A 13,776-nucleotide genomic window follows, 5' to 3' on the forward strand; every position below is an offset into this window, starting at 1 on the left:
TGGCCTTCTTGCAGCCAAACACCTCTGATCTCGCTTTTGATGATGTAAGGTTGGGCATTCAGACCTTGCTTCACCTGCTTTTCACCAAATATAGTCGGACATTCACACCTTCTTGCAGCCGAACACTTCCGCTCCACCTTTTAGTGTTCTATCACACTTTTTTTTCCCCCGCATTTTATAGATTATGGTTGGAAATTCTCAACCACTCTCATCCGAAGACCTCTCCTCCCGCTTTTGTTAATATATTTGAACTTTAGTCGGACATTCACACCTACTTGCAGCCGAACACCACCTCTCTCGCTTTTGATGATGTGTGGACCGGCATTCTTACCTTTTATAACACATTTTTCAGCAATTATGGTCGGAGATTCACACCTACTCACAGCCGAACAACTCCGCTCCCGCATTTGATGGTGTATAGTCGGGCATTCTCACCCTTTCTCATCAGCTTTTTGCAAATTATGATCTGACATTCACACCTACTTGCAGTTGAACAGCTCTGCTCCCGCTTTTGATTATGTTTGGTTGGATATTCGAACCTTTTCTTAACTGCGTTTTACAAACTTTGGTCGGACGTTCACACCTTCTTGCAGCCGAACACCTCCGCTTCCGCTTTTGATGGTGTATATTCGGGCATTCAAACCTTTTCTTACCCGCTTTTTACAAACCATGGTCGGACTTTCACACCTTCTTTTAGCCGAAAAACTCCTCTCCCGCTATTGATTGTGTACAGTCGGATATTTTAACCTTTTCTTACCCGCTTTTTACCATCTACGGTCAGACATTCACACCTTCTTACAGCGGAACACCTCCGCTCCCTCTTTTGATGGTGTATGTTCGGGCATTTGAACCTTTTCTTACCCGCTTTTTACAAACTATGGTCGGGCATTCAAACCTTCTTGTAGCCGAACACATCAACTCCTGCTTTTGATCATGTATGGTTGGACATTCGCACCTTTTCTCACCCGCTTTTTCTCATAGACTATTCTACCATCAACAACTTGGAAACCATAATCGCCTCTCTAGATGCAGAAAAAGCATTTGATGGAGTGAACTGGAAATTTTTATTCGCAACATTAAACAAATTCGGGTTTGTGTCACACTTCATCAACTGGATAAGGATATTATATAGCTCCCCAAATGCAAGTGTCAGGACAAATGATCAAACTTCTCCAAGCTTCAGTCTGCAGAGAGGTACAAGACAGGGTTACCAACTTTCTCCCTCACTTTTTGCTATTTTCATCAAACCTTTAGCAGCTGCTATCAGACAAGATAGAAATATTAAAGGCATCCAACCCCAAAATATTGAGCATAAAATAAGTCTTTATGCTGATGATGTATTACTTTTCCTTCAGAACTCACAGATGTCTCTCACTCACACGATCACACTCATAAATAAATTCTCTGCACTTTGTGACTACTCTATCAACTGGTCTAAGACCACAGTTCTGCCCATTAACTGTAGGGTCCAGAATATACCTGCGATCACTTTACAGTCGGGAAATATTAGATATTTAGGCATAAACATTTCCTCCAGGCTCTCAGAGCTAACAAAGCTAAATTATGTGCAATTATTAAAGAGAATAGAGGACGAGCTCTCTCGTTGGAAGTCCTTACCTATATCACTTATGGGGAGAGTTACAACCATTAAAATGATGATACTACCAAAAGTTAACTATTTGTTCTCAATGATCCCCATAAAACCATCTGCTACTTGGTTTAAGTCACTAGATTCATGCATCTCCAAATTTCTGTGGAAAAACAAACCCTTAGTTTAAAAACCCTACAGAAGACCAAGGACAGTGGTGGATTAGATTTACCTCATTTTCAGCACTAGTCCTTTGCCAATAGGTTACAATATATATCAAAATGGTTTAAACCTTGTTGTTGTCACAGTTCCCAGAGACGTTGTAATCGTTGAGGATTCTATATTCACCCCCTCATTAGAGGCACGTGTTGCAGATTGATGACACTGAATCTTCTTCTCTGTTCATTGCTGGCATCATTCCCAGCATCGTAAGTGTTCGTGGCATTGTTAGCCTCTTCTTTTGGATCTTGATATCGAGCATCCTTTTGTATTTCTGGTTTGTCAGTCCTCTCTCTTCGTTCACCGGAGTCTTCGTCTCTTTGTCCTTGAGTTTGGTGATTTTTTCTTCTTTTGATGCCTTGACACAGTGTGACAGGTGATACCACGTGGGAGATCCTTTAACTTGGACTGCTGTCCCTGTGCTGCGAAATGGCTGTGGTGCTCAAATGGTCTCTCCTTCATCATATACACAGTTATTTATACATCACCTTCCACCATGAAGCGTTGTCCCTTTTTGTTTCTCTCTTTGTTCTTAAAATGCTGTTATGCATGTCTAAACCAATCCATTAAATTAGATCATTTTGGCAGTAAAGCGATCTACAATGTGCTTGGTCGCAAAGCTGCTCATCTGTGGTAAACAGCTCTTCAGAAAGGCATTCTTCAATTGATTTCACTAATTTTATGTAATAATTTTGTGATTTCCTACAAAACTACACTTCTTCTCCCATCTGTCTGAGTATTTAATATTGTCTGGGTCCCGTTAAAACATGTATTTTTCCCATCTAATTCCTTGTTTGCTTTAAAACAAGTATTCCCCATTTTCTATCCCTTCAGTAACCAACCAGTTTGTATGGAGTACACTGGAGCAACTTGACTGATCAGTAAAACACTGCTTTTGTTGTCACCGCAAGGCTTCCCCCGTCGGTTGTTTCACTGAGACACTACTGAGTAACTACAACTCAACACAGTTTATACACATAACATTCATATACATACTAACAAACAAACAAACAATTATTTATCGCAATTTTCTCATCTCTGTTTGAACGTACACCCAGGTAAATATTCCTTTAGTCTTGTCATACCGACTATGGACCCATTCATTGTTTAACTTCACTGTTTTGCAAATCCTAATTGAATATTACACATTGACATTGAACTTTACTGGATAAGCAGGTCTTCGTTGCATTCAGCAGCCTATATGTGAGCATCTATGTGTAAGCTGTTCTTCTTTGCATTTATCAGCAGCAAGCAATTCTTCATTGCACATGCATATGAAAATAGTACAACAATTCCAATGCGTTAGCGAAACCTTCTATATCAGGAGTGTCCATCATGATGCTGGGAATAGAACCTCTTTCCCAGAATAGTTCATTACTCAACTCATCATAACTCCGCAATGAGCACATTTCAAAGTATCATTCCTCTACATGTATTCAAAAATCTATGTGTAAATGTTTAATATTTCTTATATTTGTTGATGTCATTCTGTGTGCATGTGGCCTAAACCCAATCTCTGTGTGGCAATTTTAATTTAAACAAGTTGAACTCTGCCTCTGATCATTTAAAAAAGGTGTGTACCAATATCAACCTTTCTCAGGTAATTACTGATCCTACAAAACCAATCTTAAGAGATCCTTCAAGGTTGTCCCTGATTGGCTCAATCTTAACAAATCAAAGGTAGAAAATCTGCAGTATCTGAACTTGGTGTTAGTTATCACTGCTCAATAGCCTGTATCAGAATTGCAAAAATGAAAACATTAGGTCCACGCTTGGTATCCAGATCCTGAAACATCTCCATGAGCAGGATTTTTTTTTAACTGATCTGTTGAATAGTTATACTCATGACACTGTTAAAATCCCAGATGAAGATCTAGCACTTGACCATTTTTGTAAATCTTCTAATTCCATAGTTGATAAACACGCCCCTTTTAAAAAGTATAGAACTTAGAACAGGTCTAGTCCCTGGCTTTCGTCAGAACTGTCTTCTTTACTTAAAAAATAAATAAACCTTGGATGCTAGCTGGGCATATGAGGGACCCGGGTCATTGCCTTGCTTTTAGGAAGCTTAGAAATAAAGGTACAGCAGAAATAAGAAAGGCCAAGTCTGATCATTATCTAAATTTTATTCCCAGAGCTTACTCAGATTTCAGAAAAGTCTGTCCTACTGCTCCTGTTTTTAATTAGACTTCTATGCCTTCGCAGTCGCAGCTTTGTCACTCCTTTTAAGCTTATTGTATGTTCTAAATGTTGTTTTAATCGTGTCTTCAAAAGTTTTTTGTTTTTTTTTGTCTCAGCTATTGTATATGAGATTATTTTCTCCATTTATCTCCAAGTTTAAATAAATGTTATTACTAGTGTGGCACTTTCTATGTCAAGGGGACAGTGGTGGTACTCTGTATGGTTATTTTAGTCACACCCTATGTTCTCATGTTAGCCGTTGTTTTCTTCACTGAGGTTGAGATGAACCCCCTCCTGTTGAGAGAATTCCCCTTTGTAGTCAGACTTTTGCCTCAGAAAACAGTGGTGGGTAAATAATCTTTCCCTACTTCTGAAGGTCGTGGTACAATGTGATAAGTGAATCCAAGAAGTCCTTCAGCTGCTGTGGGTGATGTAAGTAGTACCTGAAATGGACCTTCCCCCCATTGGGCTGGACCAGTTCTTTTTCTTTATCACTTTGATGATGATCCAGTCCCCGGGTTTTACTGTCTTCAGAGATTCCTTCACCGGTTCACCTGGAACAGACTAAACAGAAGAGATCTCTCTACTTGTTAATATTTGTATACTGCTAAGGTTTCTTCTCTTTTTCTTTTTTTCTTCATCATGTCAGTTGATGACTGTGTTTTGACTGTGGGAGTACAAATGGTCTTCCATACCTTTTCTCAAATGGAGTTCATCTTGTGCTAGTTGGAGGATGCATTTTTAGGATGGTAAACAGTAAACCCAATATTTCCCATTTCTTCCATGATTTTTTTCAGTCTTGACTTAATTATTCCATTGTGTCTCTCCACGAAACCTGCTGATTGTGGATGATATGCACAGTCGTTTCTAAGGTCTATTTTAAGTTCTTTGCCATCAGTGAGATGACGTTGTTTACACAGTGTGTCAAATTATCACTGAAGATCTTTTCAGGAATTTCAAATCTAGAAATGATTTATTTTACCCGTGCTTTTGCTACTGAGAGTGCATCGGCTTGTGCACATGGAAATATTTCAGTCCATTTGGTAAAAACCTCTGTTGTCACTGAGCAGAATCGTTTCCCTTAACATTAATTTAGTTCAATGAAATCTACACAATAATGAAATAATGAAATCCAAACAAATATGTTGAAAAAGATACACTGGCTTAGGGAATTATCTTCGTTTTGGTCTTAGATTGCCCTGTTGATTGTATTTTGCACATATTTGACCTGCTAGACAAAACTTTATTCATTTACTTATTCTAAAAATAAATTATTTTAGACCTGGAACGATCCATCTTTTATTTTTTATGGAACTCCAAATGGGAAAGGTTGAGGAGGGAAGTACTGAAGAAGCCAAAAGTGAAGGGAGGGAAAGCAGTACCAGATCTGTATTTGTTTTTAGGAAGTCTCTTTACCTCTGTCCAATTAAAGTGTGCAATTAACCCATCCAAAAACCCAGCGGCAGCTGCAATGGCAAGATTATGGATGGGGGCCTACATGAGAAGATTACGACTTTTACCATCAGACCTGAAAGTACCTGTGTCTTTTAATCTAACAAAAAGTTATGCTTTTATAAAGACAATTTTAAACCATTTTAATTTAGAACAAGAAGATGTACAAGTTTTAACGTGCCATCGATCTTTGCTCTCTGTTGTGCAGGAGCAGGCCCCAGTGAGTCCAGTGCTTGGGCTCACTCTTGGCGAGCCCTCAACAGTTTGGCGCAGTGTGAACCTTTCAGCTCTTCTGAACAGACTTTGGGATTTGTCATGGATGGTGGCTCACGAGATTCTCCCAGTCAGGTCATGCACTCCAGGGGTATGTCGGCGACGGCCACCTGCCCCCGTCCAGGTTGTGGCGCGCCTGAGACGGTGAGGCATTTCTTCTGGGAGTGCAGTGCTGCTGTGGACTTGTGGGCAACAGCCGACTCCTTAAATTTCCCGTACTTACCAGCAAGAGAGGTCCTGTCAGCACAACTGGTGCTTTATGGGGTGAGTCAAAATCAGAACCTCAGGAAAGAGGAATTTGTCAAAAGGTGGCTCACCCTGGCCGCCATCAAAGACGCCATATGGACCTCAAGAAACTTGCTGGTAAGAAGGCACAAGCAGATTCCCCCCGTGGCTGTGATCCAGATGGCAGTAGCAACAGCCCAAGAGGCTGCAGGCCAAGGACGCAGCCACAAAGAAGCATCGCCTCTGTGCTCACTCGGACGAGGGAGCCGGAGTCACACGAAAAAAAGGTCCAAGCAATAGCAGAAGGCAGAGAAGCAATAACTGTCCACTGGTTCACGTCCGAGGGCCCTTCCTGGCACAATGCGCACTTGTAGCATTGTTCTTTTTATGGCCATAGGTGGCCAGAGTGTCACTTTGCACCTCCGCCCACCCGCTGCACTGAGCACTCTTCAGCCCTTAAATGGCATAACTTTGCACTCCCGCACGCTCCAGCGAGCACCATTCAAGCAACATCGGCACAGTCGCAACAAGTAAGGCAACTCTACTCAGAGAAGTCACTCTGCACAGTAACAAGATTTCTTTTTCACAGACAGAAAGGGCTTCACCCGCAAAGGTAAAGCCTGCCAAAATTAGAAACAACTCATTAGTGCTGCTCTCCACGGAAGTGTTTAGTAAAAGGCGAAAGACTTGTACGTTATGAAGAGAAACCAGAGTACGATTATCCATCACTGCGGGAGCAGGGCATCAGGCTAGTTGGCATAGCCACCTTCCCCATGGTAGGCTTTGCTTGGTTGAGATGCTTGCTCCCCCCCCTTTCTCCTCAGCTGACCAAGTAGGAACAATCGGGCCCTATTCGATGGCTGCCTTGTCTTTTACTCTGTGCAAAAGACAAGGCAGCCACAAACACCACGGGAACACCGTATTGAGGCTTTGTTCTGACCGCTCATTCGGTGTCGCGTTTCTTTCAAGCAATTCTCCCGGTTAGCCCGCAATTGGCTCGCTCCCAGATTCGTGTTAAAGTCCACTTCGCATTCACTCTCTTTTCTCAGCAGATTAAAAGAAAGTTTCATCTTGGGCTCCCTGAAACTTCCATCCTGCACCGCTGTTTGCTTTTGCACAAGAGCAGAGAAGAGCGCACCGTTCCCAGTGGCACTGCAGTACCGGGTCGATGCTTGGAGTGAACGGAGCAAGCTCCTTTTTCAACTCCTATTGCTAAAAATCCATTTAATATGTAGTCCTCGTATAGAGGACATATCAGATATTAAACTGAGTCTTTATGGTGTTATTTCACCCATTAACACTTAAGGTACCTCATACAGTGGCTGTGATATGGTTACTTAACAAAATATCTTTACCAGACATCTCTCCTACATAACTGTTCTTCTTTCACAGCCACACCTTGTTGTCGAGAGATGTGCTACACTTAATCCATCCACACTGCTACCTACCCCACAGATGGAAAGCCTCATGATTGCATGTCAGAAATACCCATCAGTGTTTTACCCAGGCCAGACTTAACTGATACAACGTTGTACTTTGTAGAATGAGAAAAAACTTCTTCAGCAATAAGCATCTCTCGACATATGACGAAATACAGATTTTGCTATAAAATTAATTCCTTCTATCAGCCTGACTTAAAACCGTTTGTCCTCCTTATTTATCCACTTCAAATCGAGTTTGAACAATTAAAAAAATTTTGTAGTTTTAGAAAGAACAACTTAATCTTCAGCAATCAGTATAAAAAGAAGGTAAGATAAGGTGCAAATGCCAACCATACATCACTAAAAGGTGGAGCGGAAGTATTCGGCTGCAAGTAGGTGTGAATGTCCGACCATAATTTGTAAAAAGCTGATGAGAAAGGGTGAGAATGCCCGACTATACACCATGAAATGCGGAAGCGGAGGTGTTCGGCTGCAAGAAGGTGTGAACGCCCGACCAAAGTTTCTAAAAAGCAGTTAAGAAAAGGTTTGAATATCCATCCAAACATAATCATAAGCGGGAGCAGAGCTGTTCGACTGTAAGTAGGTGTGAATGTCAGATCATAATTTGCAAAAAGCTGATGAGAAAGGGTGAGAATGCCCGACTATACATCATCAAATGCGGGAGCGGAGTTGTTCGGCTGTGAGTAGGTGTGAATCTCCGACCATAATTGCTGAAAAATGTATTATAAAAGGTAAGAATGCCGGTCGATACATCATCAAAAGCGGGAGAGGTGGTGTTCGGCTGCAAGTAGGTGGGAATGTCCAGCCATAATTACTCACAAACGGGTGAGAAAAGGTAGTATTGCCAGACCATACATGATCAAAACAGGGAAGAGGAGGTGGTTCAGCTGCAAGAAGGTGTGAATGTCCAACTAAAGTTCAAATATATTAACAAAAGCGGGAGGAGAGGTCTACGGATGAGAGTGGTTGAGAATTTCCAACCATAATCTATGAAATGCGGTGAAAAAAAGTGGGTGTGAATATCCCACCATACAAGTATGGTGGAGAGGAAGCTGTGAATGGCCGACCATAGTTTGCAAAAAACGGGTAAGAAAAGGTTCGAATGCCCGAATATATACCATCAAAAGCGGAAGCGGAGGTGTTCGGCTGCAAGAAGGTGTGAATGTCCGACCAAAGTTTGTAAAAAGCAGTTAAGAAAAGGTTCGAATATCCAACCAAACATAATCAAAAGCGGGAGCAGAGCTGTTCAACTGCAAGTAGGTGTGAATGTCCTCAACGTTTTTCTTTGTTGAAATCGATCTAGACATTGATAAATATGAAGGACAAAGCAGTTTCCACTTGGTTTGAGTGAAGGAATTCATTTTATACATAAAATCCCAAATCGTGCAGAACGTATGAAAAGAAGCTTATTCTCGGATTCCTCGTCCTTCAGTGTTGCACTTTCTTCTACTGCAAAATACAATGTTTTTCTTTGTTGAAGTCGATCTAGACATTGATAAATATGAAGGACAAAGCAATTTTAACTTGGTTAATCTCATTTGTCAAAAGGTGGCTCACCCTGGCCGCCATCAAAGACGCCATATGGACCTCAAGAAACTTGCTGGTAAGAAGGCACAAGCAGATTCCCCCCGTGGCTGTGATCCAGATGGCAGTAGCAACAGCCCAAGAGGCTGCAGGCCAAGGACGCAGCCACAAAGAAGCATCGCCTCTGTGCTCACTCGGACGAAGGAGCCGGAGTCACACGAAAAAAAGGTCCAAGCAATAGCAGAAGGCAGAGAAGCAATAACTGTCCACTGGTTCACGTCCGAGGGCCCTTCCTGGCACAATGCGCACTTGTAGCGGTGTTCTTTTTATGGCCATAGGTGGCCAGAGTGTCACTTTGCACCTCCGCCCACCCGCTGCACTGAGCACTCTTCAGCCCTTAAATAGCATAACTTTGCACTCCCGCACGCTCCAGCGAGCACCAATCAAGCAACATCGGCACAGTCGCAACAAGTAAGGCAACTCTACTCAGAGAAGTCACTCTGCACAGTAACAAGATTTCTTTTTCACAGACAGAAAGGGCTTCACCCGCAAAGGTAAAGCCTGCCAAAATTAGAAACAACTCATTAGTGCTGCTCTCCACGGAAATGTTTAGTAAAAGGCGAAAGACTTGTACGTTATGAAGAGAAACCAGAGTACGATTATCCATCACTGCGGGAGCAGGGCATCAGGCTAGTTGGCATAGCCACCTTCCCCATGGTGAGCTTTGCTTGGTTGAGACGCTTGCTCCCCCCCCTTGCTCCTCGGCTGACCAAGTAGGAACAATCGGGCCCTATTCGATGGCTGCCTTGTCTTTTACTCTGTGCAAAAGACAAGGCAGCCACAAACACCACGGGAACACCGTATTGAGGCTTTGTTCTGACCGCTCATTCGGTGTCGCGTTTCTTTCAAGCAATTCTCCCGGTTAGCCCGCAATCGGCTCGCTCCCAGAGTCGTGTTAAAGTCCACTTCGCATTCACTCTCTTTTCTCAGCAGATTAAAAGAAAGTTTCATCTTGGGCTCCCTGAAACTTCCATCCTGCACCGCTGTTTGCTTTTGCACAAGAGCAGAGAAGAGCGCACCGTTCCCAGTGGCACTGCAGTACCGGGTCGATGCTTGGAGTGAACGGAGCAAGCTCCTTTTTCAACTCCTATTGCTAAAAATCCATTTAATATGTAGTCCTCGTATAGAGGACATATCAGATATTAAACTGAGTCTTTATGGTGTTATTTCACCCATTAACACTTAAGGTACCTCATACAGTGGCTGTGATATGGTTACTTAACAAAATATCTTTACCAGACATCTCTCCTACATAACTGTTCTTCTTTCACAGCCACACCTTGTTGTCGAGAGATGTGCTACACTTAATCCATCCACACTGCTACCTACCCCACAGATGGAAAGCCTCATGATTGCATGTCAGAAATACCCATCAGTGTTTTACCCAGGCCAGACTTAACTGATACAACGTTGTACTTTGTAGAATGAGAAAAAACTTCTTCAGCAATAAGCATCTCTCGACATATGACGAAATACAGATTTTGCTATAAAATTAATTCCTTCTATCAGCCTGACTTAAAACCGTTTGTCCTCCTTATTTATCCACTTCAAATCGAGTTTGAACAATTAAAAAAATTTTGTAGTTTTAGAAAGAACAACTTAATCTTCAGCAATCAGTATAAAAAGAAGGTAAGATAAGGTGCAAATGCCAACCATACATCACTAAAAGGTGGAGCGGAAGTATTCGGCTGCAAGTAGGTGTGAATGTCCGACCATAATTTGTAAAAAGCTGATGAGAAAGGGTGAGAATGCCCGACTATACACCATGAAATGCGGAAGCGGAGGTGTTCGGCTGCAAGAAGGTGTGAACGCCCGACCAAAGTTTCTAAAAAGCAGTTAAGAAAAGGTTTGAATATCCATCCAAACATAATCATAAGCGGGAGCAGAGCTGTTCGACTGTAAGTAGGTGTGAATGTCAGATCATAATTTGCAAAAAGCTGATGAGAAAGGGTGAGAATGCCCGACTATACATCATCAAATGCGGGAGCGGAGTTGTTCGGCTGTGAGTAGGTGTGAATCTCCGACCATAATTGCTGAAAAATGTATTATAAAAGGTAAGAATGCCGGTCGATACATCATCAAAAGCGGGAGAGGTGGTGTTCGGCTGCAAGTAGGTGGGAATGTCCAGCCATAATTACTCACAAACGGGTGAGAAAAGGTAGTATTGCCAGACCATACATGATCAAAACAGGGAAGAGGAGGTGGTTCAGCTGCAAGAAGGTGTGAATGTCCAACTAAAGTTCAAATATATTAACAAAAGCGGGAGGAGAGGTCTACGGATGAGAGTGGTTGAGAATTTCCAACCATAATCTATGAAATGCGGTGAAAAAAAGTGGGTGTGAATATCCCACCATACAAGTATGGTGGAGAGGAAGCTGTGAATGGCCGACCATAGTTTGCAAAAAACGGGTAAGAAAAGGTTCGAATGCCCGAATATATACCATCAAAAGCGGAAGCGGAGGTGTTCGGCTGCAAGAAGGTGTGAATGTCCGACCAAAGTTTGTAAAAAGCAGTTAAGAAAAGGTTCGAATATCCAACCAAACATAATCAAAAGCGGGAGCAGAGCTGTTCGACTGCAAGTAGGTGTGAATGTCCTCAACGTTTTTCTTTGTTGAAATCGATCTAGACATTGATAAATATGAAGGACAAAGCAGTTTCCACTTGGTTTGAGTGAAGGAATTCATTTTATACATAAAATCCCAAATCGTGCAGAACGTATGAAAAGAAGCTTATTCTCGGATTCCTCGTCCTTCAGTGTTGCACTTTCTTCTACTGCAAAATACAATGTTTTTCTTTGTTGAAGTCGATCTAGACATTGATAAATATGAAGGACAAAGCAATTTTAACTTGGTTAATCTCATTTGTCAAAAGGTGGCTCACCCTGGCCGCCATCAAAGACGCCATATGGACCTCAAGAAACTTGCTGGTAAGAAGGCACAAGCAGATTCCCCCCGTGGCTGTGATCCAGATGGCAGTAGCAACAGCCCAAGAGGCTGCAGGCCAAGGACGCAGCCACAAAGAAGCATCGCCTCTGTGCTCACTCGGACGAAGGAGCCGGAGTCACACGAAAAAAAGGTCCAAGCAATAGCAGAAGGCAGAGAAGCAATAACTGTCCACTGGTTCACGTCCGAGGGCCCTTCCTGGCACAATGCGCACTTGTAGCGGTGTTCTTTTTATGGCCATAGGTGGCCAGAGTGTCACTTTGCACCTCCGCCCACCCGCTGCACTGAGCACTCTTCAGCCCTTAAATAGCATAACTTTGCACTCCCGCACGCTCCAGCGAGCACCAATCAAGCAACATCGGCACAGTCGCAACAAGTAAGGCAACTCTACTCAGAGAAGTCACTCTGCACAGTAACAAGATTTCTTTTTCACAGACAGAAAGGGCTTCACCCGCAAAGGTAAAGCCTGCCAAAATTAGAAACAACTCATTAGTGCTGCTCTCCACGGAAATGTTTAGTAAAAGGCGAAAGACTTGTACGTTATGAAGAGAAACCAGAGTACGATTATCCATCACTGCGGGAGCAGGGCATCAGGCTAGTTGGCATAGCCACCTTCCCCATGGTGAGCTTTGCTTGGTTGAGACGCTTGCTCCCCCCCCTTGCTCCTCGGCTGACCAAGTAGGAACAATCGGGCCCTATTCGATGGCTGCCTTGTCTTTTACTCTGTGCAAAAGACAAGGCAGCCACAAACACCACGGGAACACCGTATTGAGGCTTTGTTCTGACCGCTCATTCGGTGTCGCGTTTCTTTCAAGCAATTCTCCCGGTTAGCCCGCAATCGGCTCGCTCCCAGAGTCGTGTTAAAGTCCACTTCGCATTCACTCTCTTTTCTCAGCAGATTAAAAGAAAGTTTCATCTTGGGCTCCCTGAAACTTCCATCCTGCACCGCTGTTTGCTTTTGCACAAGAGCAGAGAAGAGCGCACCGTTCCCAGTGGCACTGCAGTACCGGGTCGATGCTTGGAGTGAACGGAGCAAGCTCCTTTTTCAACTCCTATTGCTAAAAATCCATTTAATATGTAGTCCTCGTATAGAGGACATATCAGATATTAAACTGAGTCTTTATGGTGTTATTTCACCCATTAACACTTAAGGTACCTCATACAGTGGCTGTGATATGGTTACTTAACAAAATATCTTTACCAGACATCTCTCCTACATAACTGTTCTTCTTTCACAGCCACACCTTGTTGTCGAGAGATGTGCTACACTTAATCCATCCACACTGCTACCTACCCCACAGATGGAAAGCCTCATGATTGCATGTCAGAAATACCCATCAGTGTTTTACCCAGGCCAGACTTAACTGATACAACGTTGTACTTTGTAGAATGAGAAAAAACTTCTTCAGCAATAAGCATCTCTCGACATATGACGAAATACAGATTTTGCTATAAAATTAATTCCTTCTATCAGCCTGACTTAAAACCGTTTGTCCTCCTTATTTATCCACTTCAAATCGAGTTTGAACAATTAAAAAAATTTTGTAGTTTTAGAAAGAACAACTTAATCTTCAGCAATCAGTATAAAAAGAAGGTAAGAAAAGGTGCAAATGCCAACCATACATCACTAAAAGGTGGAGCGGAAGTATTCGGCTGCAAGTAGGTGTGAATGTCCGACCATAATTTGTAAAAAGCTGATGAGAAAGGGTGAGAATGCCCGACTATACACCATGAAATGCGGAAGCGGAGGTGTTCGGCTGCAAGAAGGTGTGAACGCCCAACCAAAGTTTCTAAAAAGCAGTTAAGAAAAGGTTTGAATATCCATCCAAACATAATCATAAGCGGGAGCAGAGCTGTTCAACTGTAAGTA

At 42.6% G+C, this 13,776-nt stretch overlaps 6 non-coding genes across 6 annotated transcripts; all 6 read right to left on the reverse strand.

Annotated features, from left to right (window-relative positions):
• Window positions 1-6,541: 6,541 nt before the first annotated feature.
• Window positions 6,542-6,654, reverse strand: LOC140302598 (U5 spliceosomal RNA). Its single transcript, XR_011915052.1, has one exon. It is a non-coding gene; the product is annotated as a U5 spliceosomal RNA (small nuclear RNA).
• Window positions 6,655-7,065: 411 nt separating this feature from the next.
• On the reverse strand, window positions 7,066-7,248 carry LOC140302701 (U2 spliceosomal RNA). Its single transcript, XR_011915145.1, has one exon. It is a non-coding gene; the product is annotated as a U2 spliceosomal RNA (small nuclear RNA).
• A 2,200-nt stretch (window positions 7,249-9,448) lies between these two features.
• LOC140302636 (U5 spliceosomal RNA) lies at window positions 9,449-9,561 on the reverse strand. Its single transcript, XR_011915088.1, has one exon. It is a non-coding gene; the product is annotated as a U5 spliceosomal RNA (small nuclear RNA).
• Window positions 9,562-9,972: 411 nt separating this feature from the next.
• LOC140302702 (U2 spliceosomal RNA) lies at window positions 9,973-10,155 on the reverse strand. Its single transcript, XR_011915146.1, has one exon. It is a non-coding gene; the product is annotated as a U2 spliceosomal RNA (small nuclear RNA).
• A 2,200-nt stretch (window positions 10,156-12,355) lies between these two features.
• On the reverse strand, window positions 12,356-12,468 carry LOC140302637 (U5 spliceosomal RNA). Its single transcript, XR_011915089.1, has one exon. It is a non-coding gene; the product is annotated as a U5 spliceosomal RNA (small nuclear RNA).
• A 411-nt stretch (window positions 12,469-12,879) lies between these two features.
• On the reverse strand, window positions 12,880-13,062 carry LOC140302703 (U2 spliceosomal RNA). Its single transcript, XR_011915147.1, has one exon. It is a non-coding gene; the product is annotated as a U2 spliceosomal RNA (small nuclear RNA).
• Window positions 13,063-13,776: the final 714 nt, after the last annotated feature.

This window comes from Leuresthes tenuis, unplaced genomic scaffold (assembly GCF_036924035.1).
Source record: "Leuresthes tenuis unplaced genomic scaffold, fLeuTen1.0.hap1 SCAF_2, whole genome shotgun sequence".
NCBI lineage: Eukaryota > Metazoa > Chordata > Actinopteri > Atheriniformes > Atherinopsidae > Leuresthes > Leuresthes tenuis.